The sequence below is a fragment of the Pinus tabuliformis genome, chromosome Q (assembly GCF_031772625.1).
Source record: "Pinus tabuliformis cultivar Carrire ecotype Pingquan chromosome Q, CPIR1, whole genome shotgun sequence".
NCBI lineage: Eukaryota > Viridiplantae > Streptophyta > Pinopsida > Pinales > Pinaceae > Pinus > Pinus tabuliformis.
Genome location: NC_142296.1, coordinates 1,272,958,045 through 1,272,973,414, shown reverse-complemented (window position 1 = coordinate 1,272,973,414; position 15,370 = coordinate 1,272,958,045). Strand labels below are relative to the sequence as shown.

Genomic DNA, 15,370 nt, shown 5'->3' with positions numbered 1-15,370 from the left:
TTCTCTGATCTTCTCCATTGAGCATTTTGTTCCCTATATGAATACTATGTCAGGTTTTTCCTCTTTGATTCTATTACCTAGATTCCTCTGTTTTCTCCTACTCCCTAGTCCTCTAATGTTCCAGGTTGTGATTTTCATTGAGGTGGGGATTTAAAGGAGTAACTGGAAAGGTCTTTCATCCTTCCTAAGTCAATCATGAGTTTGCCACACTCCAATAGTAGTTCTTTCTGTCTTTTTCTTCCCCTCCTCTTTCTTGGGTTTTTTGTTAATTTTCCTGTTATTAATCCTATTGTGGAAGTCCCTTTATTTTCCTAGTTATCATGTCCTCTTTTGACTCCTGCAGTTGTTTGATGTGACTTGTTAAGGAATAGCTATTGTACCTTGTCAACGTCCTCCTGAGGTATGGAGTTTATTCCCAAGTTTCCTCCTTGTTCAAGAAACTTTTCCAGCTCTAGGTTCTCCCTTTCCAGGATCTCCTGTAAGTCTTGGTCCTCTGTGCCACTTTCACTTTGAGTCGTATCATGGTCTTTTTCTATTTCCATGTTACTCAAAGGGTCCGTCATGTGTTCATTCTATTCCTGAGTGAACTCCATGCTGGTCTCTTTTCCTTTCCCCCTTGTTGTCTGATTCTCTATCCTCTTTTGATCACCTCCATCTACATTTTCTTCTCCTAAGATCTCAAAACTGTTGTGCTCTCTTGTTTTGTTATCCTTCTCAGTAGGGTTATTTTGTGTCTTCCTTCCCCCTCCTTTTCCTTTTCCTCCGACTTTGGTGAAACCTGTCTGATCTTTCCTTTTACTGGTGTTTAGATCTTCCTCCCTTCTATTAAGAGGACAATCTCTAGATAGGTGCCCATGTTCATGACATTTGTGACATCTAAATGGGATATGTTCATAGTCAACTGTTTGAACCCATTCCTCATCATAGACTTCTAGAATGACCTCATCTGGAAGGGCTCCTGATAGGTCCATCTCCACACAGATCCGAGCATAGGAGGTATATTTTCCTCATAGAGTTGCCTCTGAAATCTTTAAGAAATGACCTAATTTATTGCCTATAGCTTTTAAAGATTCTGGCATCCAGTAATCTAAAGGTAAGGAGTAGAGTCTAATCCATACCGGTACCGAAGTGAAGGTTTCTCGTTCTGGCACAAAGTTCATCATCCATGGCCGCATATAGAGTCTAGCGATTGAAAAGAAGTATGGTCCTCCTTCAAAAATCATATCTCTATCCTCCATGTTCGTGAATACCACTGTAAAAAAACCCTTGGATCCAAGATGTATATTTAACTCCCCCTTTGGTTTCCAGTTTTATTTTATCAAAGTGTACAATGCTTTCTCTGACGGCCAGATCCCATAAATTTGCATATGATGGCATAGTTTGCCATGTGATCCCTGTTCTCTTGCAGAGCTGGATCATTTAAAATAACCTGTGGTTTAGTTATGGTCTTGGGTTTATAGGGCCCCATCTTGGTTCTGTTCCCTGTATCCTAACCTCTGTCTTTTGCTTTCTCCTCTTGTCAGTTCTCTTTGTGGGTCCCTTGTTCTACATGGGTTTTGCTGGCTTCCGCCTTCTTATTTTCTGTGTTTTTTGTCTTGACCTCCAAAGGTTGTGGAGGCTTGTTCTTATTTCCTTCTCTTCCCCTGCTTGCAACCACGTTACTATAGGAGGGAGTGGAACTCCCTCCTCCCTGTGCTTCCAAGGGTGCCTATTACCCTCTACCACACTCTTTGTTGAACCCTAGAGCCTTGATCGTGCCTTCCTCTTCCGTCAACTATTGCATGTCTTCACAAAGACTTCATGTCTGAATTTCTCCAACTAATTAACTCGAGATGAATTAATTAATTATTTTTCAAACAACTGGTGAGACTAAATTTGAATTTTAATTCAAGGACAAATTAAAATTGGAATATGTCCTGAAATGTTATCTATAGCAATGTTATTTTTAGCATTTCTATTTTTACATTCCTTGTTGCTATTTTCAACACTGGTACCTGAAATTTTATCTATAGCAATGCTGCTTATAGCATTTCTATTTTTAGCATTTCTTTTTGTTATTTTCAACAATGCTTGAATCCCTTTTTCGAGCACTCAAAACACAATGCACTCCATAAACTCATCCTTCTAGGGGGAATCATCCCCACCTTTTCATACCAAATCGGTCCCCTCCATCACATATGTTTGCAGGCAGTATCCCATGCTTCGTGGAATGATAGTTTTCCCCTGGCCATCTTCTCAATTGGTTAACATAAGTCTCGGCCCAGATCCCACCAGATCTAGGTATAGTCGATTATCCTCCCATTTATTGGATAATTTCCTACCGGCCTCTCCGGCAAGCCATATGCACATTGCATATCGTAGATGTTTCATACCATATCTTCAAATATTCTACTCTATGTCCACATAGTCCCCATGTTTGACTTAGTGGGTGAGAATGATTATAGACCTCCTCTAGTAGTTCATTCTGGTTTTTCTCTTCCCTTAATTTTTCAGTAGGAACCATCGTTCCAAGAAGCATTAAGGCCATATTTAGACAAGTAAGGCCACTTGGCTGAAATTCGGAAATCCTGATTCTGATGGTTGGTTTATCCGCTACGATCTCCACAAGATTTAGGGCCTTCTCCTCCTCTCAATTGGAGGTAAAATGTCCTTTTATATAAAAACCCACAATTTTTTCTATCGCACATTGTGACTAGACCGTAGCTCAAATTAACGAACTATTAGCACCATTGGAAATCTCTCCTCAAGTACTATAATGGGTCTTTCTCATTTTTTGATGATTTGACACTTCACCCAGAAGCCATTTTTCCAAGAAGGGTCACTTTGTCACCATTTTTCATATGCGACACTTGTACTTTGGTGACCACCTTCCCTTGGCACTTGTCATCTTAGGTGTTGATTTTCATCATGAGTAACTATCATTTACTAATGTTTTCATGGTCCCCACTGGGCCTCTTCTGTGTGGCAATGCCATTAAGTCACCTTTGTTTAGAGCATCTGCGATAAGTCACCTTTGCATCCATGGAGTATGTTTCACATCCCATTATATCATGTCACAGTATTCCATGCATCTTTGCATAATGTTCATCCTATGTTGCCCATTTTGGCCTCCAGTCATATTGTCCCCCATTGCCCCAAGTTTTAGCCTCTGGAACCTCCTAAGAAAAACAATTATAGTGAAAATGCCAAGATGATCTATTTACCCCATAAATCAGATTTTGGTCTTGCACCATTAAACTCCATGAACTCACTTATAGCCCATGAGGAAATTAAAGAAAATGCGACATGAAGTTAATATGAAAAGCATGCAATTAATAGGGGAAGCATGCAATTAAAAAGGAAGGCATACAATTACCCAAAATTACCATGCATTGTCCACACATCCCTATTCATTTAAATTCTCTAGCCAAGTGAATTCAAACACACTACTCCAAACTTTACTATCATAACCAACATAGTGATCATAAATAAAATAATATAACATCAACAATTATTCTTTCATATCATTAAATCAGTCATGCAAGAGATATCAATAGCACGAGAATAAATAACTATAAAATATTGTAATTGAAGTAGGGTCAGACATGTTCCACCCCACCTTAGGCTCAATTGTGCTACAATTTTCGCACAGTTTGCCACTCTTGTGCCAGATTTTGATGCCTTAAGGGAAACCTAAACTTAGGGATTTAGCACATAGTTTTCGAGCCAGATTTAATGCAAAAGGTGAATGCCACTCTCCTTCACACATAGGAAAAACTCAATCTCTGTCACATAGGTTGTCACCCACAACTCTTAACCAGTCACAAGGTTTGAACCTATGTGGGTTCTTCCACCATTTCACTTGCCAAAATGAATTTCTAAGTCAAATATTATGAGAGAAAAGCTAAGGAGAAAATAAGAACCTAGAACCCCTTGATGGTTTCAAGTTATTTTTATAATCACACCTTGACCCTTCATATTTCCAATCTTTTGTTAGAAGTTTCTTGGGAATACCAACCATCACATTAAGAGGAAATAATTATTATTCAAAAAAGGCAAGGATTTCTCCTAGCCCCCTCCTTCCCCAACCCACCTCCCGCCCCCACCCTTGAATCTTTTCCTCCCTTGTCAAGTTTTCCCCCCTCACCAAGGCATCATGATTTGTTGGTTGCTCCCTTCCTTCAGCTCTAGAATTTTTATTAATAAAATAGAATAATACATCACATAACAAAGTTTAGTACATAATATTAATGTTGGTAATCCAACAATTGATCCAGATGGATATTGGTGGCCACCTGCTTATTCCACCTAGATCCCTCAGTCAGTTTCATCTGTTTCCTTGTTCATTTCAGCATTTTACTATTTTTAGCATTTTTTTGGGTCTTAAACTTCTGAATCAATTTTGACCCCCTAAACGACATTTTTTTGGGGTCCGCAGCAGTTCCATAGCCTTAGGTAGGGGCTTGTGGCGAAACTTGTAGTACTCAGCAAGACCTTTACAACAAGGTATTATATGCACCAAGCGGAGATAATATGACCAAGTTACGACCCCGAGAAGTTGGCTGCCCAACTAACCCCAATGGGGCCCACAAACTCTTGGTGTTACATTTCCTGGGTTAGGGCTTTTCTTGTTTAGGGTTTTCTCATGTTTTCCAATAATAAATATGCCTTTGAGCCTCATTGTAACACAATTTAGAGGCATGTGTCCACCACATCTCTTCTCAGAGATAAGCTACCATCGCCCGGGCTATCTTATTTCCATTTTGTTTGTAAGCATAGTTCAGTATTTTTCTATTAATAAAATGAAGTTTTTTTCTGCTGCATCTCTGTGTTTATGATTATATATGTAAGTTGTTGCATTCATGTTTAAGTTCACATCAGTGGTAACAAAGCGGTATGCTCTTTTTCTGTTTTTCTTTGCATGTCCCCAACGAGGTCGAGGTATAAGTAGTTAGGGCTTGATCGGGTGAACCATTGCAAGACCAGCCTCGCAAAACCTGACGACCTCCCATGGTGAAAGAAAATAAAGAAGAGGGGGTAGGATATCCTTTCAAAATGTTGCTCAAGGAAGCCCTCAAGCAACAGAGGGATGCGATGATGGATAACTTTACCCAGATCCTTCGACGGCTACCCACAGGCGATGCATCTTCATCCAGCAGCCACTCTGGAGGTGCCACTCCTTTTAAGTTACAAGTTAACTTCAATATTCCCATATTCAAAGGCCTGATAGATGCATATGCCGTAGATAAATGGTTAAATATATTGGAAATATATTTTTCAATTCATGACTTTTCCAATTGGGAAAATATTACTTTTTCACTTCCTAAAGCCACCCCACGCATCAAGGATTGGTGGGAAACATACTGTGAACAAAAGGACGAGAGTGAACCCTCGATGTTTTCAGTCACACCCACTTGGAATTATTTTTGAGACTCCATCAAGGAACAATATTACCCTGTTAGAAGCTATGAAGACAAATACATAAAGTGGACCACGCTATGGCAAGGAAGGGACCAAGATGTGTCAGAGTTCACAAATACTTTCCATACCCTTCGCATGAAGTTGGGTATCAAAGATACTCAACAGAATTTTGTGCTTAAGTACCACAGCTGTCTACACAAGCACATCTAGGGAACGATGGAGTTCTTAGAAATTTCCTCGCTCGACACGACATATATGCATGCTGTCAAGATTGAGAAGAAGTTTAAATAGAAGAAGCGGGACTTTGGATCTGCGAATCCAAAGCAAGGAAAAGGCGCCCCCAAACCAAAAAACAAAGGACCAAGCCAAGGGGGCACTGCCTAGGACAACCCGCCAAAGCTGCAAGCAAAGAACAACACCCCAAAAACGAAGAAGGACATAGGAAAATGGTGTGATTTCCATAAGATCTCCACTCACAATACAAGTGAGTGTCAGGCCAAGCAGTCACTGGTGGCTGAGTTGAAGGCTTCCGAATCATACGTAGTTTCCAACTCTGAATTAGAACCTGATAAAGGAACTGACAAAGGGAAGAAGATCATTGATGCAGAGCGCAGTGCCATCATGGCCACCAACAAGATCCAGAAGATCGATCTTGAATATCTAGTGGAGGGGGAACATGTCTTCCACTCACATATGTGGGTGGAGGGTTCTCCACTACAATTAATTGTTGATAGCAGGAGCCAAAAGAACCTCATTTCAGTAGAGGTCATGAAGCAGTTGGGCCTAAAGACTATAGCTTATCCACGATCGTACACAATTTGGTGGCTTCACCAAGGACAAAATCTTTGTGTCAGCCAGAAGTGTCACCTTCTCTATAGCATCAAGCCCTTCACAGATGAGGTATTGTGTGGCATTGCCCCTCTTGAATTTTGTGATGTATTGTTAGGACAACCATACTTGTGGAAGTGACATGTTGTATATGAGTCTAGACCTGGCTCTGTGATTATTACTTTGGTTAATAAGTTGTACAGGATACCGGAGGTAGCCCTGCTTACTGCCATCTCTTTGATCACTGCAAAGCAATGCAGTACGATCATTTCCCAGCCTGGGAAATTTGTTTTCCTTGTGATTCAATCCTAGGGAAAGAAGAAGGTTATGGCCACAGCTTCCGCGCAGGGCTCCTCTACACAACAACAACAGATGGACAAGGTCATGGAGGAGTACAGGGATATTTTTGCCTCACCCACAGGGGTACCTCTACACTATCAATTCAAGCACTCCATCGATCCAACCCCAGGTGTGCCACTACCTAAAGGACCGATCTATTGACGCTTTATTCTAGAGAACGATGAGATCAAGAGGTAGATTCAGGAACTATTCCAGAAAGGGCACATCAGGCCAAGCTCATCACCTTGTGGTAGCTTGATTGTTTTGGTACAGAAGAAGGATGGGACCTGGAGTCTCTGTATTGATTATCGGGCATTGAACAAGATCACGTCCAGAATAGGTACCCAATCCCACAGATTAATGACCTTCTGGACCAACTCAAGGGGGCCAAATATTTCAGCAATATTGACTTGAAGTCAGGTTATCACCATGTGCCTATCGAACCCTCTAATGCGTGGAAGACTACCTTCAAATCCAAGGTGGGCCTTTTTGAATGGTTGGTCATGTCATTCGGATTGACGAACAACCTTGAAACCTTCATGATACTGATGGACAACATCTTATGACCCTTCACCAATGCATTCTTGGTGGTGTATTTAGATTGCATCTTGATCTTCAGCTAAATTTGGGAAGAGAACCTCCACCATATTAGACAGGTCCTTCAAACCCTGCTCCAACCCAAATGGTGTGCTAACTTAGAGAAATGTACCTTTGGCCTGATCCAGGCTCAATATCTGAGGTACATCATTGATGAGCAGGGTGTACATGTGGACCCATCCAAGATACAAGTCATTTAGGATTGGCCAACCCCAACCACTCTAATAGAGCTCTGCATCTTTTTGGGTCTTGGCAATTTATACCATAGGTTCGTGTTGGGGTTCTCTCATATCACTTAGCCTTTAAGTCAAGTCACTAAAGGTGGAGCAAAAGAAAAAACAAAAATGGTTGGAAACCCAAAAACAAGTGTTCTTTGAGTTGAAGAATTGCCTCTATTCTACACCAGTGCTCACATTACCAGACCCGCAACAACCATATGAGATTGAAACAGATGCCTCCAACTATGCTATTGGTGTTGTTCTTACTCAACTTGAGCATCCAGTGGCTTACCATAGTGAGACACTTTCAAACACAGTCTGAAAGTACCCCACATACGACAAAGAAATGTATTCCATTGTGCAAGCCTTACATCAATGGAAGCATTACATTCTAGGGAAGGAAACAGTCATCCACACAGACCATCAACCTCTACAGTTCATAAAGACATAAGGTAAGTTACAGAATGATCGCCATTAGAAATGGTCCACCTATTTGCAACAGTTCCATTTGAATATTAATTATAAGAAAGGAAACACCAATAATGTTGTTGATTTCCTTAGCCAACCACTGGCCATTGCACTAATCACTTTGCTCGACTCCTGTGGGCATGATACGTTGAGGTGGCCGCATCTTTACAAGAACGATCCAGAATTCAACAACATATACCAGACACTCCTGGAAGGGAAGCAAGTTCCAAATTTCCACCTTCACGATGGGACACATCTATGTTCCTTCAAGTGAGTGTGCCAAGATGATTTGGGGGGCGCACTACAGTCGGGTCATTGGACATTTCAGAGTAAATAAAATAGTGGTGGTATTGCAGAAGTATTTTTATTGGCCGGAACTTCGTCAGGATGTTGGGAAGTACATTAGATCTTGCATTGCATGCGCCATTTCCAAACCAACCATCAAGAAGCAAGGCCCGTATACTCCTCTACCTACTCCTAGCTGGCCTTGGGAATCTATCTCCATGGTTTACATGTCGAGCCTTCCTTCTACTAAGCACGAAAATGATTGCATTTTCGTGGTCGTCGACAGATTCTGTAAGATGGCCATCATGGCAGCCTACAAGAAGAGTATCACAGCAGAGGCCACTGCTAAGCTCTTCTTTGAGCGAGTATGGGTACACCCCGGAATCCCACAGTCCATTTTCTCATATCAAGGCAACAGATTCCTCAGTGCATTTTGGTCAATTCTCTGGTCGATGCTAGATACAAAACTTACTAAGTCCACGACTTTCCATCCCCAAACTAATGGCCAAACAGAGGTTGTTAACAGGATGATTGTACACATTTTACGCATGTACAACTCGAAGCATCCACGAAAGTGGGATGAAAGTCTCCCCTATGTCCAACACAGCTACAACAAATCTCTCCACAAGTCAACAAGCCATATCCCCTTTCAGGTAGGGCTAGGATTTCATCCATTATACCCCATTAATGTGGCCATACAATTTGCAACCACTCATGTAGATTCGTCTCACGTTAAGTCTGAAGCTAAAAGGGCTAATAGCTTCATTGAGTGCATACAACACATCCAGCAGCAGGTCCATGATGTATTGGATAGTGCCAATGCTAAGTACAAGCAACACCATGATCAACATCGAGTGTCGCACAAGTTCTAGGTGGGTGACAATGTTTGGCTACATTTGCAGAAGGAGCGCCTTGTTGGACCCCACGACAAGCTTTTCCTGCTCCGATATGGGCCATACAGAATCACCAAGGTCATCGGTGAAAATTCCTTCAAGCTCAGCATCCCATCATTCCTTGGTCTACACCCAATGTGCAATGTAGATCGCCTTCAACCATACTTGCCACCATTGTTAGACACATCTAACATTGCAGAAGAACTCACGCCAACAGAGCTCAACCTAGACTAGATGGAACAGGCCATAACTAATTAGATCATGGACACATATATAAAGAACACTCGCCAACAAAGGATACAACTATATCAACTTGTCAAAGCAGACCAACTCATTCACCAGGGCAAGTGGTTCACTAGGGATCAGGTTCAACAGAAATTTCCTCACCTCATGGAGGCTCTGCATGCAATAGGGACCATTGCTTCCTAAGGGGGGGATGAATGATCTAGGTGGATATTGGTGGCCACCCGCCTTTTCCACCTAGGCCCCCCAATCATTTCATATGTTTCCTTGTTCATTTCATCATTTACTATTTTTATCAGTTTTTGAGGTCTTGAACTTTCAGAGCAGTTTTGATCCCATAAACGGTGTTTTTTTGGGGTATGCGACAGGCCCATTTTCGTAGGTAAGGGCATGTGGTGAAACCTGTAGTACTCATAAAGACATTTCCAAAAAGGTATTGTACGCGCCAAACGGAGATAATATGACCAAGTTACGACCCCTGGAAGTTGGTTGCCCAACTAACCCCAACGGGGCCCACAAACTCTTGGTGTTACATTTCGTGGGGTTAGGGTTTTGGTTTTTTAGAGTTTTCTCATGTTTTCCAAAAGTAAATAGACCCTTGAGCCTCATTGTAACACAATTCAAAGGCATGTATCCACCACATCTCTTCTCAGAGATAAGCTACCATCGCCCAAACTATCTTATTTCCATTATGTTTGTAAGCATAGTTCAATATTTTTCTATTAATGAAATGAAATGTTTTTCTGCTGCATTTATGTGTTTATGATTATATTTGTAAGTTGTTGTGTTCATGTTTAAGTTTGGATCAACAATGTACAATTATTTGATTACATAACAAATTTTTGGGAAATGAAAAGGGGGTGTAACACCCTCCTCCCACATCTACCCAAGCAACTAGTCAGCTGTGACAAACATGTGGCAAGAGGCCACTATCATATGATTCGACCTCTTAAGTCATGTTAAGGAAGTGGAACTGACGGAAACACACCATACATACATTCAACATCATCTTCAAGACCCTCATGAACCAATCCAACACTTTAGACAGGTTTCCCTTGGGTCCCACTGAGCTTTTGGATTACTTAGCCCTCAATCACTCTCATGTTATAGGCATGACAACATCTAGAAACCTAGAGTCACTCTCACAGGCTTTCCTGCCAGCACTTAGAGACTCATTTAGTCAGTGTTATGCCAATATCCCTAAGATTTGAACTACTTTTTCAGGTCTAGAGCCCAGGTCACTACCCAGAGTTGAACCATCTCTTCAGAACAGTAAAATAACATGGAAATGACAATACTAAAGCAAATACTTGTTTAAGACTTTGACTGTACCCCTACTAGCCATGACAGGCATTTCGTCAAACATATCACAGATATATAAACTACAGGTGTAAATAAAAAATCTGAGCATAGGAGTCTCATACTTATCTGAGGCTTGCCATGAAGCATTGATGCCTCATCACATTAACTGCCATTCCATCCATTAGGTCATAGATACATTTTTCATTTATATACAAGCAGAAACATGATGAGAGTCATACATAACTACTTTCATAAAACATATGCATAACCAGCATAATGGGGACATAAATATCAATGAAATCATAGCCATATAAACCACATATAATCAAGTATAATACTCATAGAAATACAAGGAAAAATAACCTTTCATTAATGATGCAACATTCAACCTGGGATGGGACTTCCACATTCCACCCAACCGTAGAATGGCTTAGCGAAATCTCTCTTTAGCCATTCAACCCCGTGCCATATTCCAAGAATGAATGTGGGATCTCATAAAACACATCAATCAAAACTCATCCAGGGCTTCCAAAGGCCATTCACCTCAACCCATCAAACAGTGATTCCACCTCACAATCAGACATCACAAAACTATCGTCAGATTGGTTTCTATCCCAACCATCTAGGGCTCCAGAGCGTTTTTTGTTGGAAATCACAATTGTCGTTAGACTAAAACCCGTAGGTGTTAGTCAATGATCGCATCGCTAGAGATAAGGATCCATGAGAGGCAATTAGTCCATGTTAAGAAACACACGAGGAGTGTTGGTTTATTCAATGCCCAACAATATACCCCCTAACGCAAGCCGGGTGTGTATCAAACTCATGACCTACGCTCTGATACCACTTGTTGGGAATCACAATTGTCATTAGACCAAAACCCGTAGGTGGTAGTCAACATCGCTAAAGATAAAGATCCACGAGAGGCGGTTAGTCCATGTCACGAAACACGCGGCGAGCGTTGGTTTATCCAATGTCCAACATTTGTTCCAACCAAGGATGTGGGACTAGTAACTCAACCCACCAAGGGCTCATCCAACCAAGGCTATGTGACTAGTAACTCAACCCAAGGTGTTACAGGATATTCTGGATATTCACATCCACTTTGTCATGGATATTATTAATTTGTAAATAGACTTTGTTACAATACCATGGGTCAATACCATGGCTCATCAATACAACATGCCCAAAAACCATCTCTCATTTCACACTCAAAATATTTTTTTTAATTTAATTTTAAAACATTTTTTTGTTAAATTGAAAAGGAAAAATATTATAATTACTTCTGAGATATAACTACACCTCTATCACATGAAAATATATAACATATAAATAGTAGCTATAAATTAAGATTTATTTCACGATATAAATTAAAATAATAATTTTGTAACTGAGTTGTCGTATTTTATCGCTCCTCCATTACTATATAATGGAGGCTTTCTATGTACTCTAACACAACTTTATGAGAAAATTCTATACCCTTACATTAGTAAGCACAAAAAAACTTAATACTTATAATATAACAAGATTTAAACCATGGATATTCACCACCACTTTACGGTGGATATTATTAATCATACCATACCATGGGCTGATACGATGGTTCATCAATACCACATGCCCAAAAACCATCCCTCATTTCACAATCAAAATAATACTTATAATAAACAAGACTTTTAACCATGGATACTGACCCCACCTTACCATGGATATTATTAACCTTACCATACCATGGACCAATAGCATGGTTCATCAATACCACATGCCCAAAATCCATTTCTTATTTCACAATCAAAATATTTTATAAATATTTTTTTTAATTTTATTTTATTACATTTTTAGCCAAGAGACACTTTCCATCGGAGAATGGAAGGGTTGTTCTAATGTCCAGTGATATTATGTTGTCTAAACATTTCGACCTGGTCAAATTACATAAAAATAAAAATTACATGACTAGTCGAGTATATATAGTATAATAATAATTAATATTATTTTTGTTAATATTAAATACTTACAATTGCTAATATCCCTAGATCTATTAATACTCTTACCCATCAAATAACATTTCTATTAAATTTATTGATGAGTTACACTTGCCATTAATAATAAATTAACCTTATTATAATAATAATATTTTATGAATTATTATTTTAGTTAATATCAAATCCTTTTGATTAATAGCTGTTAATTTCCCTAGTTCCATTATTTTAGGTGATCATTTCTATCAATTTTATAAATATTGCCCAGTGGTATTTGGGTACTAAAATAATATTGTTTAGCATAATAATAGTATAATTAATCAATTTGAATAATCAAGTCTAGCCATTTCTTGGTCAAAATTTTAACCTCTTTTACAGTATGATCTATTAGAGCTGTTTTTCTAGTCATTGAAAGAATTAACATGTGATTTACGCCGAAAATTTTCTCTTAAACTTAATATGGATCGCAAAAACCTCAATTCAAATAAAATTATTAATTAAAACATGTGGAATCAGTAAATTATATAAAAATAAAAATTAAACTAAAAAAACACCTATATATAAAAGCAACCAATAACCTAAATTTAAAAGCACCCACCCAATATGGCCAAAAATCTTTACATGGTCCATGTCAAACAAGACTACACGTGTACGGTGAGTGGTAGTGAACTTCCCCATCATGGGACTGAGACTCAACATGTGCACTGCGTGCTAACGAACATCCAGTGTCATTGGATGGCCATTATGTGACCGTTAATCACGCGCAGTGATCGGTACGCCTGTACACATGTGCGTACGCGGTGAGTAGTTGTGAACTTCGCATTATATGCCCGTTAACCCCGCGTAGAAAATGCTAGGGGTCCAGGCTACACGTGTGCACTCTCATCATGTGACCGTCAATCACGCGTGGTAGAGGTGTGGACGCCAACTGTATTCAAGTAAATAATCACTCGTGAACGTTCTACGCCCATTTAAACTATGCGATCTGAAATTTCGCTGGCCCTTCCAGGTAAGAACAGCGTATTTTCTCTGACTTCATGCACGATCGAAAAGCGAGCCTCTCTCTGTATTTGTATTCATTCATTCGGCCCCCATTTTTGTTCAATTCACTGACGCTGAAACAGGCTTCCAGACGGGTAACTTACAATCAATTTGGAAGCATTCGTTACTGCAAGTTTATTAATCAGTTTCATAATGTCTCGTGGTTGCAAAAAATTTCTCTGTAAACACAGCGGAGGCAGCAGTGCGTCGGGCGGCGGCCTGTGCAGTGACTTATGTGTTTTTGATGATAGTAAATCAGAAGATTCATCAGAAGCTGCGAAGCTCCGGAGAATCTACGATACTGTGGATGAAAATGGTGACGGGAAGCTCACGATTGAGGAGATCATTGGCTTCTTAAAGAAGCTCGGAATGCAAATGTCGGATGAAGATCTGGAGTTTATCGTTCGCCCCCTCTCCAGCAGCGAGGATGGAAGTCTGGAATTCGAGCAATTTGTTTCGCTATACGAATCGCTGTGCCAAGACAATGGATTAACTGGTACTGATCACGAGGACGGGGCCGAATCGCCTGATGATCTGATGGAGGCGTTCAGAGTATTTGATAAGAACAGAGATGGGTACATCTCTTCTGAAGAACTGCAACAGATTCTCCACAGTCTGGGATGGGGTGAGGGCAGAGATTTGGGTAACTGTGAAAAAATGATTTGCAAATTTGATTTGGACTCCAATGGTCTTCTGGACTTCTATGAGTTCAAGAATATGATGATGTGTAAAGATTAGTATGTTATAAATGCCATAGCACCGTACAAGTATCACCACAACTAAGCTGGGATATGGGTCTCTGGACAATGGCAGTATAAAGTGTCGATGGTGATTGCATGTCACTGTTCTCACACGAGTTGTATTGTTGTCTTTCATCACTTCTAAATTTTATTTTTATTGTTTTTAATCGAGTAGTCGGGAGGAGTTTGCCCGGAAAGTTATAGAAATTTGGATTATATTTAGAGAAAATCTGGCAAGGTTTTTTGTAAATCAAGTTATAGTGTTCTAGACGTTTTTGATGGTGCTTAATCCATTTCCACCATCAAAAACACTATTCAAATAGTGTCTCTACAAGATTTTTTGAAATTTGCCACTCTTGACCATCGGCCACTCTTGACCATCCAGGGCTCGTTAGAGCACTCCATTTTTAATCGATGTACTTTCATTCTTGTGATAAGAAAAACAGATTTTGCTTTAAAAAATCACTATTTTGGATGTGAAAAGTTCTGAAGTCACTGACTCACTAACCGCTCACTACACTACAGATGTTTTGTGTATCAGTGCAGTGATCCTATGCCCATTTTAGCATGGGAATTTTTTTTAATAAGATTATTGTTGGAATTTTAAAATAAGTTGTTTTTAGTGTGATTTTTTGGATTTTCTGGTGTTGAAATTGGATTGAAAAATTTGAAGTGAAATTTTGATTTTGTGTTATTTAAATTGGTTTTTTATCTATATATACGGATTCAGCACCCTAAAAAATCCCTAGAGCACTTGGATTACGCAGGGTTAAATTTGACGGTTTAAAAATTTTCATTACTCATCAACATCTTGTCTTGAAAATGAATCATATTAATTGATTCAAAATGTATAAATGATATTTTCCCCATATAAATATCACAGACAAATTATAAATCACTTTTATAAAGTCTTTGGTAAAATTGATAAGGATTGATAATCCTTGGGTAGGATTTGTAAAAACGGTGTCTCGTAAATTTTATGTTTGCGCTGAATAAGATTAACTAAAGATGTGAGATAATCAATAGTGTGAATTTTTTTA

At 39.5% G+C, this 15,370-nt stretch overlaps 1 pseudogene; it reads left to right on the top strand.

The window, feature by feature from the left end:
• Positions 1-13,540: 13,540 nt before the first annotated feature.
• Positions 13,541-14,697, top strand: LOC149224487 (calmodulin-like protein 3 pseudogene; annotated as a pseudogene).
• Positions 14,698-15,370: the final 673 nt, after the last annotated feature.